Source organism: Lissotriton helveticus (assembly GCF_964261635.1).
Source record: "Lissotriton helveticus chromosome 1_1 unlocalized genomic scaffold, aLisHel1.1 SUPER_1_unloc_26, whole genome shotgun sequence".
Lineage (NCBI taxonomy): Eukaryota > Metazoa > Chordata > Amphibia > Caudata > Salamandridae > Lissotriton > Lissotriton helveticus.
In genome coordinates, this window is record NW_027611666.1 from 494,454 (window position 1) to 516,435 (window position 21,982).

The 21,982-nt window shown below is 52.7% G+C and overlaps 1 pseudogene; it reads right to left on the reverse strand.

Moving 5' to 3' along the window:
• Positions 1 to 21,627, reverse strand: part of LOC144805810 (uncharacterized) — a 232,186-nt pseudogene extending 210,559 nt beyond the window's left edge.
• Positions 21,628 to 21,982: the final 355 nt, after the last annotated feature.

Genomic DNA, 21,982 nt, shown 5'->3' on the forward strand with positions numbered 1-21,982 from the left:
CGGAGTTAAGTTTTAAACAGTTTACGGACATCCATTGTCCAATTGCCAACATGCTTGTTTTGAAACCCTCGGCCACTTTTTCTCCATCATTTTTGATAGCCAGAAGCAGCTGTGTGTCATCTGCGTATGAGGTAAGGTTCATCCCGTGTGCTTTGATGGTTTTAGCTAGGTCTGACACATAGATGTTAAATAGTGTCGGACTGAGGGATGAACCTTGAGGTACCCCACACGGCAAGGACAAATTAGCCGATTGGTACGGTCCCAGTGTCACCGCCTGAGATCTATCGATCAGAAAAGAGGCCAGTAGGTTCTTGGCTGTCCCTTGAATACCCATTTTTTCGACACGGTCGACCAAGATCTGATGGTCAACCGTGTCGAAAGCTGCAGAGAGGTCCAGTAACACCAGTAGTGCTGAGCCTCCTTGGTCTCGGATGACTCTAATGTCATCGGCAGCCTTAATCAGAGCGGTTTCTGTTCCATGGAACTTGCGGAACCCAAATCGGGTCTCGTCAAGTTGGTGATATTCCTCAATAAAAGCTGCTAACTGGGTATTCATTGCCTTTTCTGCAACCTTTGCCAGAAATCGAAGATTGGCAATAGGCCTGTAGTTTTTCAACTCTGTTTTATCTAAGCATGGTTTTTTTAAAAGGGGCTTCAGGAGTTTTTTTTTTTAACAAGCTAGGATAGATTCCTGTGCTGAACATGGAGTTACAGATTTGTGTGATAGCCGGAATCAAAGAATCCATGATCGGGGAAAGGGTTTTCAATGGACATGGATCCAAAGCTGATCCAGATTTAATGGTGCTTACAATATCTCTGGTTTGGGTCTCTGTGATATCAGCAAACTGAGTAAATGCACTGCTAGGGGAAAAAAGGTGTGCAATGTTTGTACTGTGACTAGCATTGGAGGAAAAGGCTGAGTAAATGTCATTCACCTTTGTGAAAAAGAATAATGCTAATGCATCACAAAAGAGTTGTGAAGCGGGGGGATTAAGGTTGGGGGCGTTTCCTACTAACTGCTTAGTGATGTCGTATAACTTCTTATTGGAGTTTATTGCACTCTCTATTTGCTCACTAAAATATTTCTTTTTGGCATCTGTAATCATGGATTTGTACTGAACTAACATCTCTTTATAATGATTTTTACTTTCTTCATCATAATTTTTTCTCCAATGCCGTTCCCTATTTCTGCAGAGTTGTTTCTGCTTCCTTAATTCCTCAGAAAACCATGGGGCTGAGGGGGCCTTCCTGTTTCAGGTTATCGATTTGAGCGGAACCAGTTCGTTAGTAGCCTGACCTAACCAGTCATGGTATTGCTTAGTAGCGATATCAGGATCCTTAGACAGAGTCGGTTTAGTACTGTCAAGTAGAAGTTTAAGGCTTGGGTTGTTAATATCTTTCCAAGCCTTAAATGGTTCACGACTAAGAGGAAGTGTCCTAGTAATGGGAGTCTCATTAGTTATAATTGAACCTAGGACTACATGATGGTCAGACCAGGGTATCGGAAGGATATTGGTTATCTGGATATCTTCTAGGTTGGAGAAGATACCGTCCAACGTATGCCCTGCATCATGAGTGGGCCAGTTTACCAATTGAGTAAGCCCCAAGATTTCCATATCAGACAAAAGAGAAAGTGTGTCATTATCATCAATGTTGGAAATGGGATCCCTGGCTGGCCAGGGCTTTCGCCAAAGTCAGTCAGAGACCACCACTCCCAAGTCAGGGCAAGGGAGTTACACGCCAAGATAACCCCTGCTCACCCTCTAGGTAACGTGGCGCGAGCAGCAAGGCTAAACTTGGAGGCGATGTAAGTTAAGTATTTGCGCACGCACCCCAGCAACAGCACCCAAAGGCCCACCACAAAGGAAACTCCACACAAGGTTATATAAAAATAGCCTTTGTATTACACCAAAACACATTAGATAAAACACACTTTACAATGTGCCAGAGGCACGGGCAGAATTTACAAGGGATTATTTACAAGACAGGGCCACCTGGACCACTGTCAGGAATAGCACTTTCTGAACGTAGAATACAATACTTGTAGGCCTAGAACTTAGAACATAGAGCCTAACGGACAGTACCTCCCATCCTGGTTGCGTGGGATAATGCGAGTGACCTCCTTAGTAAACTTGAGCGGGCGGCCCAGCGAAGCGGCATGACTCAGGGGAGAGTGGTGCAGCTCGAGGCTTGGACGGGCGGCCGCCAAGGTACAAGCGTTTCTCTGGGGCGACCAATGTGTGCGGCTCAGAAGAGGAGGGGGAGGCAGGATGCGGGCGGCCCAGCGAAGCGGCGCGGATCAGGGGAGAGCGGCGCGGCTCGAGGCTTGGACGGGCGGCCGGCACGAGCTGCCGAGGGGAACGAGCGAGGCACACTTCAGCGAGGCCCCAGGGGCCCAGGGAGATCAGACAAGTCCCAGCAATTTGGCAGGGAAGGCACCATAGAGTCCACTGGTCCTGGGACTCTGGTCAGGGGGCAAGCTCAGTATCAAGCCCTTGGAATATCACTTAGTACATAACAGAACATCACTGTAACACAAAATAGGACATAAAGCACACAACCAGTACCCACTGGTAACTGGTAAGTCCCCCCTACGCAATCCTAACCACCCTAGGAACAGATCACGCAGGGAACCAGGACCTTACTAGCACCACCTGCACTAGCAAGAACAACCACCTCAGTATCACAATACAAGTAGGGGCATAGACCTGGGGACAAAACACATGATGCAGAACCTACATTCAGCGGTGTAAGGGACACATGACGCATCAACACACGTTCAGCGGTGTAGGGAACAGGGCACATAATGTATCAACAACACATTCAGAGGTGCAGCAAAGAGCACTTTGCAGAAATCACAGTAACCTGAACTTACATCAAAGGCCAGGGTCCAGGTTGCGCCACTTGCGCCAGAACCTAAACGTAGCAGCTGCCCACTACTTGCTGGGCAGCTGAGGGACAGGACAGGGGGGCCTAAACGCTGCAGCTGGCACTAAGTGCTGCGCAGCTGGGGAAAGGCCAGGGATGAAGGAGTGCGCCTCACTCCTAAAGTCCAGAACATGTCCCTAGGGAGGAAGAAAGACCTACACGGTGCAGCTGCCCACTAATTGCTGGGCAGCTGGAAACAGAACTGCGACAGGGGCCCTCACTGGCCCCTCAGGACAAGGACTGTGCCCAACTGAGCCCTCTGGCTCTAAAACAAAAAGATGCAGCCTCACTGGGCTGTTGGGGTCCCTCACGGGGGACCCGAGAACGAATATGCCCCCTGAGCCTCTCAGGGCTCGTGAATAGGGTGGGGGGCCTTCGCTGGAGTCCCCCCTCTGGGGACTCGATATGGCCAAATGGGTCAAGAACCTCCCAGGGCTCGGGTAACAATGTGGAGCCAGGGGAGCCTCTCGGGGCTCGTGGGCAAAACGGGCGGAGTTCCTCTCGGGGGACTTAGCATCACCGGAGGCCTCACGGGCCTCTCCACACCACAAGGCTCGCTCTGGAGGGGAGGGGCGGGCACCGACAATGTGCCCCGACGCCCCTCCTCCCCTGTAAGGCACTCACCGGACTCTGGCGCTTGGCGGCGGTTCTCCTCCTCCACCGGGGCTTTAGACGCGCCGGTCTCTGCCTCACCCGGTCCCCCATCTCGGGACCGGGCCTCGACATGGAGCCTTCGTGGCTCCAGGATAAATCAGTATCCGGGGCTCCCTCCTGGTCACGGGAGCCCCGCAACGCTCGCACCACTGCCTGATTCCGCCTCGTTCCCCGGCGGGGGCGGGACAGGGGAATCCCCTCGGGCCGGCAGACAATCAGGGCGCGGCCTGGGGAAATCGTCATCAGGGAATCCCGGGCCGGCCAGCCAATCACGGCGCGGCCCCGGGAAGGCATCATCAGGAGGCTCGGCCTGCTGGACCAATCACAGCGCGGCCCGGGCGGGCGGCTGCTTTCCCCGGCTTCTCCTCGACCCACGGCTGCGGCGGTGATCCGGGGACCATACCGGGTGGGCACCGGCTGACGAGCATGAAGTGCTCAGGGCGCGACAAGGGCGACAAAGCGCCAAGGTGCGCTAGGGGCAAAATAAACGGTTATTTGCGGTGTGGGCAGCCGCTAAGGAAAAGGAAAGCGCTCCCAGCGCTTTAGCAGGAATTACAGCGCTTCCAGGCGCTAGGTGAAAAGTGAAGCGCTCCTAGCGCTATATGTCAAAATAAAGCGCTCCCAGCGCTGCAGGAGAAATCAAGCGCTTCCAGGCACTTGGAAGCCCAGAAGTCCAGCAAAAGTACCTCTGGCATCCAGGAGCTGGGCAGGGCAAAGAAGCCCCACAAGTCCAGGGACAAGCACAGCAGAGAAAAGTCCTCCAGGGCATCAAGGCAAGGCAGAAAGACCCCAGAGGGAGAAGGCATCCAGGGGCTGGGCAGGGCCCAGGGGAGGCAAGTCTTCCCCCTGGGCCCAAGCAGCAACACGCCCCTGGTAGTTTCAAGTTGGCAAACAAGAACATTTTTTTTTTTTTTTTTTTTTAAATCTCTTTATTAGCATCAGATTGGTCCGTGCAAGCATACAAATACACAAGAAATTGTCGACAATAAAAACGTTAATGATCGTTATACAAAAGAAGTACATGGATGACTAGACCAATGACATTACAGGTAGTGTAGCACATTCTAGATTCTTATTTTCACTTTTCCATACCTGAAGGAAAATTGCACACGCGGTATAAAGAGATACAACTTTTCACAAACAAAACGAAAACAAGTGAGCCTTCATGACAGACAGAGCGGCAAGCAATACACCTAGTGACTAGTAAGATGGCATAACCAGAGGCATAGGCAGACGAGGGTAATTAAAACGACAAGCGTAAGGACTAGGGCGAAGCAACCACCCCATCCGGGGCAAGGCGTGCAAGGGAACTGAAGAGGGAGACGCCCCGGCCCCAATCAGCACACAGTCCAAAATCAGCAGCTCACTCATAACCCACTCCAGTAGTGTGTGGACGTGAAGCCCTGCAGACCCCAATAGGCAGCGCACTGGTGGTGCAGCTACAATCACCTAGCCCACCCCCTCTGGGACAATTGAGCTAGCAGCCTGGGAGTGTGTATCCCGTGTAATCTTGCTAAGATACTGTCGGTATGGGCCCCAAATGTTAAGTGGGCGTGAGGCTGTAGGAATCTGGGTGGAATATTCCACACTATTGGTGTTACATTGGGCAAGGCTGCGCATCCAATTCACGGAAGTAGGGATTCGCCTGGACCCCCAAAGTAAAGCAATTTCCCTTTTCGCCAGCAAGAAACCTATGGCGGCAAGCTTACGCGTGGCCCGGGGGAACTCCGCGACATAGCCAAGCAGTGCAATTTCCGGCTTATGTTGCAGTTCGCACTCTAGAATGTCTCCCAAAATGTGGTGTACCTGTAGCCAGTAAGTGTGCAGTTTCGGACAGGTCCATGTGAGATGTGCAAAATCGGCATGGGGAGCTTTGCATTTAGGGCAGTGATGAGGTCTGTTTGGATCGATTCTGTGGGCCAGCGCCGGAGTGAAGTATAGTCGCCTCAAAAATTTGAAATGAATTAGTTTATGTCTACTGTTAATAGAGACCTCTTTAGTGGAGCGGCAACAGGCATCCCATTGGGCATCTGTGATGGGGCCGCCCAAATCAAGCTCCCACGCCGCCCGAACCCTCGCATCCGAAGACGGGAGGGCCGCCACACAAAGTCCATACAACCTGGAGACCATATGGGCTCCCGTTTGCGACTGGAGTAGAAAAGTCAGTGCTGTCATTTCATCCGGCGGCAATGGGAACGACGGAAACTGCGCTCTAAGCAGGGACCTCAGTCTGGTCAGGACAAAGGAATCCATAAATGTCCGTTCCGTGAACCGTGGATCCTCGGACACAGAGAAAACATGTCCGTCCGGAAACAGATCTCCTATTGTGGTGAGCTGGTATTTGGCCAGCGTTCTGCAGACCACCGCTTCCGCAGTGATGGGGAGCCAGTGAGGGTTAGGTAATGGAAGAGCCGGGGAATACAGTACGTCCAGCTGGAGCAGTCTACGCACCTGCATCCAGGCCCAAGATGTAGTGGACACAGTTTGTATGTCAAGGGGGTCACGCGGAAAGCCTCCGGGCAAGATCGAGTTGAGGGTAAGTGGCAGCACCAAGTCTGCTTCAGGTCTCAAATACGGGATCCGAGCGTCCGGGTGAAACCAAGGGTGTGCATATGCGCACTGCGCGACCAGGTAATAAATATAAAAGTCCGGCACTCCAAAGCCACCTCGCTCATAAGGCAGCGTTAAAATGCGCCAAGAAACTCGCGGCCTTTTATCCCCCCACACTAACCGCAACAACAATGAGCGGAGCTGCGTGAAGAAAATCCGAGTGAGCGGGACCGGTATGTTATTAAATAAGTACAGAAAGCGGGGAAGAATGATCATTTTAATTATGGCGATACGGCCGGCCATAGAGATAGGGAGGCGAATCCAACGTGCAATATTATCCTCCAGAAAGTCCAACGCCTGCCCATAGTTAAGACGAATCATGGATACCGTTTCTAGATGAATGTGGATACCCAGATATTTCACCGAGTCTGTATTCCATTCCAGCGGGAACGGGCAGTCCCAGCGAGCAGTGGAGGGGGTGAGCGGAAAGATCTCAGATTTATGCCAATTAATACGAAGACCGGAGTACCTCCCAAAGCGTTCCACCTCAAGCAGCAAAGGCGACAGGTTGGTCTCCGGAGACCTGACATACAGAATGGTATCATCAGCGTAGAGGGAGACGAGTAACGGGCCTGTCCGGAACTGGAGCCCGCGGTGCAGGTGGCGCTCCTTAAAATGACGTACCAAAGGGTCCATGGCTAGAATATATAACAGGGGGGACAGGGGGCATCCCTGCCTGGTTCCCCGGGAAAGAGGGAAGCTATCAGAGAGCGTGCCATTAAGGCGCAGTCTCGCTCTGGGGGCAGTATAAAGCAGCTCGACTGTGGAGACAAACAAGGACGGCATGCCCATGCGGTGCATGACAGATAGAAAGAACGACCATTCTAAGGTGTCAAATGCCTTCTCGGCGTCTAAAAACACCGCAGCTGCCGGCGTAGTCGGCTCAATTTTGTGAAGAACAGAAAACAGCGTCCGCAGATTAAAGGAGGTGGATCTATGGGGAACGAACCCGGACTGGGCTGGCGAAATGATAGACTCCATAAGTAAAGATAGTCGGGTGGCAAGGACTTTCGCCAAAATTTTATAGTCAAGATTGAGCAGGGAAAGGGGCCTGTAGGAACCGCACCTAGTGGGGTCCCGATCCGGTTTGGGAAGTAAAATGATAACGGCCTCCCGCAATGTGGGTGGCAGAATCCCCGTCTCGAGTGACTCCGCATACACCTCAATCAGGCGAGGTACCAGTTCCTCCTTGTACTCCTTATAGAAGTCAGCTGAAAAGCCATCTAGCCCCGGCGCCGATGAGCCTTTCAATGCATCAATGGCTTCCACAACGCTGTCCGGTTCAATAGGCATCGCCAGAAAGTCCTGCATGTGTTTTTCCAGGAAGACCATAGAGATTTCATTAATATAGGGGCCAGGGTCGCGACAGTCAGCCGATAGTCCCGAGGTGTACAAGTCCTTGTAGTAGGATAGGAAGGCATCGCAGATGGCAGGGGTGGTCTGATGACGAGCTCCCTGATCATCTACCATGTCCGAGATAAATGAAGCCTGGCGGGGGGGACGAAGCAGATGGGCCAAGAGCTTGCCAGGCCTGTCTCCTTCACCATACTGCCTAGCCGAGTGTTGTGTGCAGAGATATGTCAGTTCTCTGTCTGCAGTGTCTCTGAACTCTTGCAGCAGTGCCAACCTTTTTGCCTCCACCCCACCATCCGTGTCAGTGAGCGTGTTAGTGTCCAAAGCGGCAATGTCCTTCTCAATACGGGTCAGGGAGGCACGGATGTCGCGCAAAGCCCCTACATGTTTGTTGATGCAAACCCCCCTAATGGTGGCCTTGAAACCCTCCCACAATGTAGCCCAAGCGTCCACTGTGCCCTCGTTGAACTCAAAGTACTCCTCTATGGCAATGCGAATGTCCTCCTTGAAGACCGGGTCAGCTAACGCCCTGCCAGGAAAACGCCATTGTTTCTCGTACCCTCCCAACCTGGGGATGAGCAGGGTCAGCACTATGGGAGAGTGGTCAGACAGAGTGCGCGGGAGTGTCAAATGGTCACTCACCCAACCAGCTACCCCCGGGGAAAGGAGCCAGTAGTCTATTCTGGTGCTAGTGTTGTGATACCCCGAGTGGTGGGTGTAGACGGGTGAGGTGGAATGCAAACGGGCCTCAATGTCAATCAGTGAGTAATGAGCGCACACATCCGCCAGCACAGCACGGGAGCGGGGATTACAATCCGGGGAAGAGGAGGTGCTGTCCCTGGCAGGGGTCATGAGCAGGTTAAAGTCACCCCCCAGTATCATCATATCAGTGTCTAATCTCAGCAAAACATCCTGAAGTCCCCGGAAGAAGGCAGGGGAGTCCGAGTTGGGGCCATATATTCCAACAAAGGTGACCTTAAAGCCCAGAAGCACCCCCGTAACCACAACATATCTGCCATCTACATCCAATATGCTGTCTGAGAGCACGAATGGAACACGTCGATGTATCAGGATTGCAACCCCCCTTGCATATCTGCTATAGCTAGAAAAAAATCTGTGCGCGCCCCAGCTTTTTGCAAAGGAGGAAGAGTCAGCATCCACTAGGTGTGTCTCCTGCAAAAATAGGACATCCACCCCATGCCGCGCTGCATAGTTTAGAACCTGTCGCCTTTTCCTCGTATCATTTAAACCTCGGACGTTCCAAGACATGGAGGTAAGCCTGGAAGGACCAGACTGCTGCCCTAACTTAGCCATTCAAACTCGGTGGAATCGGAAGAAAACATGCGTGTACGGACCTGCCATTCCCTATCGCAAAAAAGGCATCACTTAGATAGAAAAACAGTGCGAATGCACAAACAACAAGACCAAAGCATAAACAAGCCCATCCCAACCACCCACCACCCAGCCACTCCTCAAGCCCAAGGAGGCTAAACCCACCCTTCCGGAAACAACCTAGAGCAACAAACAACAACAGTTGTCCACTAATGTACCTGTAAAATAAAGACAATGTTAGAGAAAAAAACAATGCGGCTCGCGCCATGGGGGTAGGCGACGCTCCGCCATGCAAGAACCACAACCGGGGCAACGTTCAAATGTCAGCAAGTATGAAAAAAGCACTGCAGAAGTAAAAAAAATAGGAACAGTAGTATCAGATGCAGATTACTGGGGCAAACACTCCGGATCGAGGAGATGGAAAGGTGCTAAGTCAACCCTGTCCGGTTTCGGTAAACAGGTCAGCACTAGCCTGCGAGTCAGTGTGCGGCGGAGACTGTTGAGCAACATCAGATTGTCGAGGGGACCCCCTGTTTTTGTAGGCTCGACAAAATTCCTGTGCCTCCGCAGGAGAGTCAAAAATGCGAAACCTGCCGTCCACGTCCACCCGGAGCCTGGCAGGATACAGCATACCATAGCGCAATCCCATTTTGCGCAAGGCAGCTTTGACACCAGTGTATTTACGGCGTGCATCTTGGACCATGATGGTGAAGTCCGGGTAGAAAGAGAGCACATCTCCCTGCCACCGAACCTCGCCCGCCTCCCTGGCAGCCTTCAGCGCCGCATCTCTGTCCCTGAAGTTCATAAGCCTGGCGATAATGGGCCGGGGCGGCAGGCCAGGGTTAGGTCGGGGCCCCAGCGATCTGTGAGCGCGCTCAACCACGAAGCCAGCGGTAAACGTGTCTCGGCCAAAAAGTTCGATCAGGAGGTGTTCCACAAAAGTGTCAAAGCGTCCGGTAGCTGTCGTCTCCGCCACGCCGATAATTCGGATATTATTGCGCCTGCTGCGCGCCTCTAAATCCTCGTTCTTAATTGCGACGTCTTTAAGGATCTTCTCCACTCGTTCCAACCTTTTCAGCGTCGACGCCGCACCATCCTCGAGGTCGGAAACTCTGGATTCCGCCAGGTCCAGACGCCTATCGTGCAGTTGGATCGTCGCGCCCATGTCCGCCATTTTCTTTTTGAGGGTATCAAAACGAGAATCCAAGGCCTTGAATCCAGCCCTCATCTCACCCATCATCTCAGCAACCATACCCGCAGTGTCTTTCGCTGCCAACTGGCCCCCAGTGTCTACCTCCGCCGCCGGTGAAGCTGCAGAAGCACGTACGGGTGCTGAACTGAAGGTAAGTCGCTTCTGGGTAACATCCTTCTTCACCATGTTGGAAGCAGTGGCGGGCAAATCGCCAGTGGCACAGGACTCTATGACAACAGCGGCACCCAGAGAGTCAAGCACAGTGTCCGGGCACCCCAGTAGCAAGGCGGGTAGGACGGGACCAGAGCAGGGGTACTCGTCGGTCCACCGTCCCAGGGCTGACTCACGCTGCGGGAGCCCACGAGTCGCCAAGGCGGCTGCCCACAGAACAGCAGGGCATGAATCTGGCTGGAGGAGTGCGCCAGAGGCCAAGAAGTAGGGTCAGCAGGCGGCTGAGGCAGCCAACCGGCAGCAGCCGGCGGATCAAGGGGCCCACCAAGACAGGCAGCCAAAGGTGGTGTGGTGGGGGGACCAAGTAGGCAAGGCCTCGAGGCAAAGGCAACTCAGCTGGGCCAGGTCTCGCAGGTCAGGTAGCCAGCGTCGGTCACAAGAAGCTGTACAGGCGGCAGACAAACAGGGCCACCGCATCAGCAGGAGCGCAGGAGGCCAAGTTCCGCAGGGGGACAGGCGCAGGTCTTGGGTGCACGGTAGCGGTGGGGCAATGGAGGTAGGCCCCCACCGAGTGCAGCGACGCCAGGCCGTTCGCAGAGCGCCCTGAAGCCCGCCGGCCACACCCCTCGCCAAGCGCCCCTCAGCCCCGAAGCCCGCCGCCCGCGCTCCCCGCTCGCCGCCGCCCCACTCGGCGGTCCCCAAAAATCGAGGCCCCGGCTCCCAAGGCCGGACCAGGCCGCAAGTGCCGGTCACGCACCGAGGGGCCGCACCTCCACCCACGGAGACCACCGGGGCCGAGCAGCGGACCCGGGAGAGAACTACAGCGGCCCTAGGGCCGAGGGGGACAGCAAGGGGGCAATCAGGAGACTCACCAGGCGCTCCGCAGCTGCAACGTAACGGCCCGCGAGGCGCAGCCGGCCGCAGCACCACTCAGCTGTTCCGACCTTCCACGTTGTCCCCCGTCCTCCAGATTAGGCAGGCTGCATCAGTAGGCTCCAAGGATCGGCTGCAGGCGTAATTCGTCCTCAGCGCAGCGCCGGATCAGTGGCGAACGGCCCCGGTCATTTCTCGCCCGGCGGAGCTCTACGATCAGGCGGCCATTTTGTTCGCCCGCGTAGCCACGCCCCCCAACAAGAACATTTTTCAAGAGGTGACAGCCTCTTTTTATACAGAGCAATCCTTTGTCTGTAGGTGCAGGGTGGGGGGAGAAACCAGTCGCAGCTGGTTCTGGAACACTCTTGATGGCCCAACCACCCATTTCATTCACTGGGGAGGCTAGGGTCGTTAGACACACCACAGGGGGGTGGAGCCAGCATTGTGTGGGGAAAACCCAGCCCATCCAGGACACAGGTACACTCCTCCCACACATCACTCATGCTAATCTCACACTCACCACCGGGCAGACACATCCAGACTTCCTGGAGCCTGGCATGCCAGCCAGCTCCAGGCAATCACGCTCCAGCACCCTCACAGCACACATATCTCAATGTCCAGAAGTAGCACTTCCCTTCTAGACACATACATGCTGCATACACCATCTCGCAGCATTCACTCCCCCGAGTTCACACATACCAAACTTGACCATACACACCTCACGCATCAGGAACTACCAGGGACACAGACATTCCCCATGCATTCCTATGGGAGGGCAGGCCAATCTCACACACGCACTCAGAGAGAGCACGCACTTTACACTGCGCCACAGTGTCAAAGGGCGCAAAGAGCAGAAATCAAGGCAAAAAGTTCAGGGGTGAACCTGCCACAAGGCCCAAGTCCAACAATCAATTTTATCTAAATGGAAATTGAAGTCCCCGAGTACTGTTAATGACTCCTCAATTGCCAGCGATTCCAAAATAGTGCCGAGTTCAGAGAGGAATCCGGAGCGTGCTCCCGGCCGTCTATATAGCAGCAGTCCCCTAAAATTGTACGTGGGGGATAGATGGATATCAAATTGCATTGCTTCGCAAGTGAGCGAGGGTATCGGTGAGGTCCGAATAATATACGTATCTCGAGCTATTTTAGCTATCCCACCTCCTCTTTTGCCCTGTCTATCATATCTATGGACTCTAAATCCACTTGGGACCGCAATCACGAGGTCTGGATCGGACGACTTGTCCATCCATGTCTCAGTCATAAACAAAATGTCAATATTCCTATCTATGACTAAATCTGATATTTCTTGTCTATGCTTTCCTAATGAACGAACATTAGTAAGCGCTATTATCATCCTTTTAGGATGTTTCTGTTTAATACGGTGAATTGTGTTAATCATTAAAGGTATGGTGGCCTCACAATGCATGCATTCCAGAGCGGGAATATCTGAGGTAGACCCTAGGTTATACTTGGTGCATTTATCTGTGGGGGATGGACGAAGGTCAGTCAACATTAGAGGTGAATAGGGAAGGTGGCGAGCTATGCCATGAGGTCCAGGGGTTGTGGCCCTTGGCCCGGTGCGGACGGGCGCAGACGGACTTGCCTTTGGCAAGCTGCCGGCGCGCCCGCTGCGCGGACGGAAGGGCATTGTTTTTTTATACTGTATAGAGGAGGGTGGGAGGCGTCCTGCAACTGGACCGCCAACCCTTCCTCCCAGCAAGATGGCGCCCACAGCCTTTACCCCGCGTTGTTAGCGCCCTAATCGGCTGCGCCGGGGATGGATGGAAGGCATGTGCAGCAAGCCTCGGTGCAACGCAATTCTTGCACTCGAGTGTCCCGTTAGTATGGCAATTTAAAACGGACTGTTAAAATATATACAAATTTTAAAATGATCTTTACCAAAGTACAGGGATAGAATTGTAGATCCCCCGGCTTCCGCCTCAGGGGAGAAATGAGCAAAGTCCTGTACCAAGTAAACACCACCCCTTAAGTATCAGGGAGGGCGGGAGGCGTCCTGCAACTGGACCGCCAACTCTTCCTCCCAGCAAGATGGCGCCCACAGCCTTTACCCCGCATCGTCAGCGCCCTAATCGGCTGCGCCGGGGATGGATGGAAGGCGTGTGCAGCAAGCCTCGGTGCAACGCGATTCTTGCACTCGAGTGTCCCGTTAGTATGGCAATTTAAAACGGACTGTTAAAATATATACATATTTTAAAATGATCTTTACCAAAGTACAGGGATAGAATTGTAGATCCCCCGGCTTCCGCCTCAGGGGAGAAATGAGCAAAGTCCTGTGCCAAGTAAACACCACACCTTAAGTATCAGGGAGGGCGGGAGGCGTCCTGCAACTGGACCGCCAACCCTTCCTCACAGCAAGATGGTGCCCACAGCCTTTACCCTGCGTCGTCAGCGCCCTAATCGGCTGCGCCGGGGATGGATGGAAGGCGTGTGCAGCAAGACTCGGTGCAACGCGATTCTTGCACTCGAGTGTCCCGTTAGTATGGCAATTTAAAACGGACTGTTAAAATATATACAAATTTTAAAATGATCTTTACCAAAGTACAGGGATAGAATTGTAGATCCCCGGCTTCCGCCTCAGGGGAGAAATGAGCAAAGTCCTGTGCCAAGTAAACACCACCCCTTAAGTATCAGGGAGGGCGGGAGGCGTCCTGCAACTGGACCGCCAACCCTTCCTCCCAGCAAGATGGCACCCACAGCCTTTATCCCGCGTCGTCAGCGCCCTAATCGGCTGCGCCAGGGATGGATGGAAGGCGTGTGCAGCAAGCCTCGGTGCAACGCGATTCTTGCACTCGAGTGTCCCGTTAGTATGGCAATTTAAAACGGACTGTTAAAATATATACAAATTTTAAAATGATCTTTACCAAAGTACAGAGATAGAATTGTAGATCCCCCGGCTTCCGCCTCAGGGGAGAAATGAGGAAAGTCCTGTGCCAAGTAAATACCACCCCTTAAGTATCAGGGAGGGCGGGAGGCGTCCTGCAACTGGACCGCCAACCCTTCCTCCCAGCAAGATGGCGCCCACAGCCTTTACCCCGCGTCGTCAGCGCCCTAATCGGCTGCGCCGGGGATGGATGGAAGGCGTGTGCAGCAAGCCCCGGTGCAACGCGATTCTTGCACTCGAGTGTCCCGTTAGTATGGCAATTTAAAACGGACTGTTAAAATATATACAAATTTTAAAATGATCTTTACCAAAGTACAGGGATAGAATTGTAGATCCCCCGGCTTCCGCCTCAGGGGAGAAATGAGCAAAGTCCTGTGCCAAGTAAACACCACCCCTTAAGTATCAGGGAGGGAGGGAGGCGTCCTGCAACTGGACCGCCAACCCTTCCTCCCAGCAAGATGGCGCCCACAGCCTTTACCCCTCGTCGTCAGCGCCGTAATCGGCTGCGCCGGGGATGGATGGAAGGTGTGTGCAGCAAGCCTCGGTGCAACGCAATTCTTGCACTCGAGTGTCCCGTTAGCATGGCAATTTAAAACGGACTGTTAAAATATATACAAATTTTAAAATGATCTTTACCAAAGTACAGGGATAGAATTGTAGATCCCCCGGCTTCCGTCTCAGGGGAGAAATGAGCAAACCGTATGAACCGTGGCCTGGTGAGGACCTGTTATGTTCCATATAGGTACCCATATATAGGTCCGGGTAATATCATATACTTTTACCTTTTAGGATTGAACCTTTACCTAGTTCAAGTCCTGGGTGCAGCAGGAGGGTTTTTCCCTGAACAATAGCCTCCTATAACTTCATCAATGGACTCATACCATATGAATGAATATTCATGAGGGTTCTTGGAAACCAGGTAGAAGCTGCACCACCTGCATAATATCTATGTACAAGGTTCATCCCCTACGTCATGCTCAAATCCAAAAATGGCTAGTACAAGGGACAAGGGACAAAGAAACACTAGATAATTTTTGTATAAATACAGCACATCTTACTGAGTTAAGAGCGAGGAGATCAGGACTTCCATGCCGACACACTGCCGCGAGACGCTGAGGTACCTGCATTCAGACACTCCAGCTCGCAGTGGTCTGAACATCCCTTGCGGGTTGTCCAGTTCGAGACCAGAACGGGGGTCCCACACTCTCTCAATTCAGGTAATGGGGTTTCACTTATCCTAGGAGGATTCTTGGCTTAACACCTACATACATGCTTGGTACACTTAGGTACATCTAGCTAGGATTACATCGTAGGAGTACACATTTTACTGTAATGTATTTTATATGCTGGTATGCATTCATTATTTTAGCAGAATGATAGACATCTATCATCCTTATACATTTCTTTTTTTTTTATCACAACAAAAGTTAAACCTTTATTAATAATCTTCACAGAAAATTATCATGACGCATCTTGTGCAAGCACTGGTAAAGACAACGGATCTTGTCTTGGCAAATTGGTGTGATGATTAATTATTCTTATTTGTTTTATTGCAAGCACAGGCCACAAAAAGAAAAAAAAATTCAGCCACCTGCTTGTAGATTTCCTATTCTTGCATTCAAAATTTTAAAATTAAAGAATTTTCTTTAACGTAGCAGTGTTATCTGTGATGTTTTTTTTTAAACAGTCTTTATTGATGTTTTACATTAATTCAGCAACCCATACCCCCACCCCTCCCTAGCACAGGCATGAAAATTAAATAAATATAACAACATAAACATAATTATAAGCATAGGTCAGAATGAGAACACAAATTAAACAAAAATATGGTTTGTACAGATCTAAGAAGAAAGTAGTTACATCCTATACATACTTATTTAACCCGTATATTCAATCCATTGTGCTAAGGGGTTCCAAATTTCAAATCCTAACTTCTTCTTGTTTCGACCCTTACGTTTATATATTGCAGTTTCCAAGCTATAAGTCGCCAGTAAGCGTGTTTGCCACTGTTGGAATGTAGGCGGATATGCAGCAAGCCAAGCTGATGCAAGACAAATTCTAAATACAGCCATTGCCACATATATCAAGCCCCTTACATGCGGTGGCCGTGTGTCAACACTTGCCCCAATTACGATTTCGGCGGTGGTTATCTCTATCTTATCTTGAAAGATTTTAGAAAGAAAAGTGGATACCTCCTGTTTTATTATAAAAAGTTCCCTGCAAGTTGCTAACATTTGTATTAAATCCGCTTCTGGTGATGAGCATCGCGGACATTGAGTCCCCTTGCCTGTACTCCACTTAGCTATTTTTTTAAGCGTATAATAAAGTTGAAGTCTTGTAGTATTGTGCCTGTAGTTTTGTTGAGACTAAGATTGATTGACACTGATCGAAACCCATCTGAATAGCGGATTCGGGAATCTCTAATTGATCCTGCCAAATTTGGATATGTTTATCCAAATCATCAGGCAGCATGGTAATCAGATTAGTATAAATTTCCCCAATTTTAATTGTATTATTTTGTATAATCGTTTCCATTAATTGTATTTTTCGAAATGCGGAGTTACCACCACACTTTTTTTAAATAAAATCTCTAATTTGTAGGTATTTAAAAAAAATCACGATGATCCAGACCAAATCTCTTTTTTAACAGATCAAATGTACAAAACCCGATAGAGTTGTAAAATGAACCAAGTGTCGTGATACCAAGCCTGACCCACCGTTCCATGCATGCATCAGAAAAAATCTCAGGAAGGTTATGATTTCGATACATGGTTGTAAAATGCGAAAATCTACCAATCCCGAGAATTTTACGTATATTACCCCATGCAATATAGACACCCTTTAGGGTTTTAAACCGAACCTTTTTAAAGTGGCAATCATATATCAAACGCCAAAGATGATGTCGCGTCTCTTCACCTAGAATAAGTTCCTGTGGAGTTGGGACCCCACTCAATTCTTCTGATAGCGAGCTTGGGGTTAAGAGTGCTCTGCTATAATTAAGAATAGTCGGCGACCAATAAAGTTTAAAATTTGGAAGGGCAAGTCCTCCCCTATCTTTGGGGAGATTGATGAATTTAGTGGCTCTACAAGATTTACTATATCCCCAAATGAAACGAGAAAATATTCCATCAATTTCTTTAAAGATTTGTTGATCAAACATTAGGCATATGGATCTAAAAAAGTATAGGAATTTTGGAAAAAATACCATTTTAATAAGATTACATCTTCCAATAATGGTTAGCTGTAAGTTGTGCAGTTTCTTCAAAGCTTGATCCGTTTGTTTCAGCAGTGGATTAAGATTAATTTTAACCAGGTTATCAAGATTTGAGGTAATATTAACTCCAAGATAAACTGCATTAGTTACTACCCTATTATCACAATAATTAAGTTGTTATTAATTACAATTTGAGTTTTATTTGAGTTCAGTTTATAACCCGAAACCACCCCAAAATTCCCGGCCTCTTGTTCAATTAATTTAATGGCTTCCTCTGGATTAGTTGTTGTTATAGCAATATCATCAGCATAGGCTAATGTTTTAGTTGCTCCATTGGGGGTCACCATTGGTCTTATAGCTTGATTTTGCTCCAGTTTCCGAATAAACGGATCTATGAATAGGGCACTTTAAAATTATCCGATGCCACACCATTTATCATAACTGTTGTTTCCGGTTTAACATATAACATACGTATTGCCTTAATAAATGTTTCCCCTATCCCACTCCTTTTACATTTCTAGTGCTTCTAGTTATGTATATCCTCTACTGTCTATTGATTGTCTCAGCACATCTATTTTACACTAGAATAGCGACTGTTCATAAAATACATATTGAAAACATCCCAACCGTTTATTCTGTGTATCTATCTAAGAGAATCAGAGTTGTCATGTTTGATAGTTGCCAGAAACTCTTCCCTCCTTGGTAAGAGGAGTTTCCATTGGCACTGTGAGCTAGCTGGTATACACACCAACATACCAGATAGAGGTGTCCAGAATCAGTCTGACACCAATCCTATAGTCTATGTTGTCTAAACGCACAGAACCCAGATGACAAGCCAGGACAGGCCTCTATGCCTACACCCCTGGACAGACCTCACCTCCTCTGCACCCCTGGACAGGCCTCCCCTCCTCTGCACCACTGGACAGGTGTCACCTCCTCTCCTCCCCTTGGACAAGCCTCGCCTCTTCTGCACCCCTGGACCGGCCTCAGCTCCCCTGCACCCCTGGACAGGCCTCACCTCCTCTGCACCCCTGGACAGGCCTCACCTCCTCTGCACCCCTGGACAGGCCTCACCTCCTCTGCACCCCTGGACTCACCTCCTCTGCACCCCTGGACAGACCTCACCTCCTCTGCACTCCTGGACAGGCCTCGCCTCCTCTGCACCACTGGACATGTGTCACCTCCTCTGCACACCTGGACAGAGCTCACCTCCTCTGCACCCCTGGACAGGCTTCACCTCCTCTGCACCCCTGGACAGGCCTCGCCTCCTCTGCACCCCTGGACAGGCCTCACCTCCTCTGCACCCCTCTGGACAGGCCTCACCTCCTCTGCACCCCTCTAGACAGGCCTCACCTCCTCTGCACCCCTGGACAGGCCTCCCCTCCTCTGCACCACTGGACAGGCATCACCTCCTCTCCTCCCCCTGGACAAGCCTCGCCTCTTCTGCACCCCTGGACCGGCCTCAGCTCCTCTGCACCCCTGGACAGGCCTCACCTCCTCTGCACCCCCTGGACAGGCCTCTCCTCTGCACCCCTGGACAGGCCTCACCTCCTCTGCACCCCTGGACAGGCCTCACCTCCTCTGCACCCCTGGACAGACCTCACCTCCTCCGCACCCCTGGACAGGCCTCCCCTCCTCTGCACCACTGGACAGGCATCACCACCTCTCCTTCCCTGGACAAGCCTCGCCTCCTCTGCACCCCTGGACCGGCCTCAGCTCCTCTGCACCCCTGGACAGGCCTCACCTCCTCCGCACCCCTGGACAGGCCTCCCCTCCTCTGCACCACTGGACAGGCATCACCACCTCTCCTTCCCTGGACAAGCCTCGCCTCCTCTGCACCCCTGGACCGGCCTCAGCTCCTCTGCACCCCTGGACAGGCCTCACCTCCTCTGCACCCCTGGACAGGCCTCACCTCCTCTGTACCCCTGGACAGACCTCACCTCCTCCGCAACCCTGGACAAGCCTCACCTCCTTGGCACCCCTCAACAGGCCTCAGCTCCTCTCCTCCCCCTGGACAAGCCTCACCTCCTCTGCACCCCTGGACAGGTCTCTCCTCCTCTGCACCCCTTGGACAGGCCTTGCCTCCTCTGCACCCCCTGGAGAGGCCTCTCCTCCTCAGCACCCCTGGACAGGCCTCTCCTCCTCTGCACCCCTGGACAGGGCTCACCTCCGCTGCACCCCTGGACAGGCCTTGGCTCCTCTGCACTCCTCTGGACAGGCCTCTCCTCCTCTGCACCCCTGGACATGCCTCGCCTCCTCTGCACCCCTGGACAGGCCTCGCATCCTCTGCACCCCTGGAAAAGCCTCTCCTCCTCGGCACCCATGGACAGGCCTTTCCTTCTCTGCTCCCCTGGACAGGCCTCTCGGTGAAGGATTCTCATTAAGGACAGAGGAGACCAGAGTTCATTCCACCCCATACAGCGCCTCTGACTCCGCCCTGAGCCTCGGGGCGCTATGCACAGGCCCCGAAGAGAGACACTGCTCCCCTGGACAGGCCTTTCCTCCTCTGCACCCCTGGACAGGCCTCGCCTCCTCTGCACTCCTCTGGACAGGCCTCTCCACCTCAGCACCCCTGGACAGGCCTCTCCTCCTCTGCACCCCTGGACAGGCCTCACCTCCGCTGCACCCCTGGACAGGCCTCGCCTCCTCTGCACTCCTCTGGAGAGGCCTCTCCTCCTCTGCACCCCTGGATAGGTCTCTCCTCCTCTGCACCCCTGGACAGGCCTCTCCTCCTCTGCAGCCTCTGGACAGGCCTCACCTCCTCCTCACGCCTCTGGACAGGCCTCACCTCCTCTGCCCCCTGGACAGGCCTCGCCTCCTCTGTACCCCTGGATAGGCCTCAAATCCTCTACACCCCTGGACAGGCCTCTCCTCCTCTGCACCCCTGGACAGGCCTCACCTCCTCTCTACCCCTGGACAGGCCTCTCCTCCTCTGCACTCCTTGGGACAGGCCGCTCCTCCTCAGCTCCCCTGGACAGGCCTCTCCTCCTCTGAACCCCTGGACAGGCCTCACCTCTGCTGCACCCCTGGGCAGGCCTCGCCTCCTCTGCACTCCTCTGGACAGGCCTCTCCTCCTCTGCACCTCTGGACAGGCCTCTACTCCTCTGCACCCCTGGACAGGCCTCGCCTCCTCTGCACCCCTGGACAGGCCTCACCTCCTCTGCACCCCTGGACAGGCCTCTCCTCCTCTGAACCCTTGCACAGGTCTCACCTCCTCCTCACGCCTCTGGACAGGCCTCACCTCCTCTGCCCCCTGGACAGGCCTCGCCTTCTCTGCACCACTGGACAGGCCTTGCGTCCTCCACACCCCTGGACAGGCCTCTCCTCCTCTGCACCCCTGGACAGGCCTCACCTCCTCTGTACCCCTGGACAGGCCTCTCCTCCTCTGCACCCCTGGACAGACCTCACCTCCTCTGCTCCCCTGGACAGGCCTCTCCTCCTCCGTACCCCTGGACAGGCCTCTCCTCCTCTGTACCCCTGGACAGACATCACCTCCTCTGCTCCCCTGGACAGGCCTCACCTCCTCTGCACCCCTGGACAGGCCTCTCCTCCTCTGTACCCCTGGACAGGCCTCACTTCCTCTGCACCCCTGGACAGGCCTCACCTCATTTGCACCCCTTGACAGGCCTCTCCCCCTCTGTACCCCTGGACACAGGCCTCACCTCCTCTGCACCCCTGGACAGGACTCACCTCTTCTGCACCCCTGGACAGGCCTCTCCTCCTCTGCACCCCTGGACAGGCCTCTCCCCCTCTGCTCCCCTGGACAGGCCTCTCCTCCTCTGCACCCCTGGACAGGACTCACCTCCTCAACACCACTGGACAGACCTCACCTCCTTTGCACCCCTTGACAGGCCTCTCCTCCTCTGCACCTCTGGACAGGCCTCACCTCCTCTGCACCCCTGGACAGGCCTCACCTCCTCTGCACCCCTAGACAGGCCTCACCTCCTCTGCACCCCTGGACAGGCCTCACCTCCTCTGCACCCCTAGACAGACCTCACCTCCTTTGCACCCCTTGACAGGCCTCTCCTCCTCTGCACCTCTGGACAGGCCTCACCTCCTCTGCACCCCTAGACAGGCCTCACCTCCTCTGCACCCCTGGACAGGCCTCACCTCCTCTGCACCCCTGGACAGACCTCACCTCCTCCGCTCCCCACTCAGCCTCAGCAGGAGGAAGAGCGGAGCTCTCCTGACGTCACCGTGAATGCCAGGGGGGAGGGGTTCTGATCCATGGATTAATAAATTGCAGCCAAGTGAGTTGGCAGCTCTCCTACCTGAGCAGAAACCTGTCCATGCTCTCTCCTCCTCCTGGAGCTGGGGGGGGGGGATGAGGGAGGGTCTGTAGATGAAGGTCGCTGCACAGACAGACAGGGCTCCTTCCTCCTCTGCAGCAGGCTGGACACACAAAGAGAGGCAGGAAATGATGTCAGCACCGCTGCTGATGCTGTCTCTGCCGCCGCTGACCCGGAAGAGGAAACCCTTCTCCCTTTCATCCAATGTGCTGCTCAGTGGGTTTCATCAGCAGGCGAGGAGCGCCCTATGGTGGCCACTGACGGAACCGCCGCCTCCAGGCTCAAGCAGGGAAACAAGCTTTGGTGACTGTAAAGACCTGGGTTTTTAAATGTCACAGAGGTGTGGACACACACAGTCCATGACAGGGTCTTATATGGGAAACAAGCATTGGCGCCTGCAAAGGAACAGACATGACATTCATGAGTGAATTTAAATGACGACTTGTATTTCATTCAATGTGTGC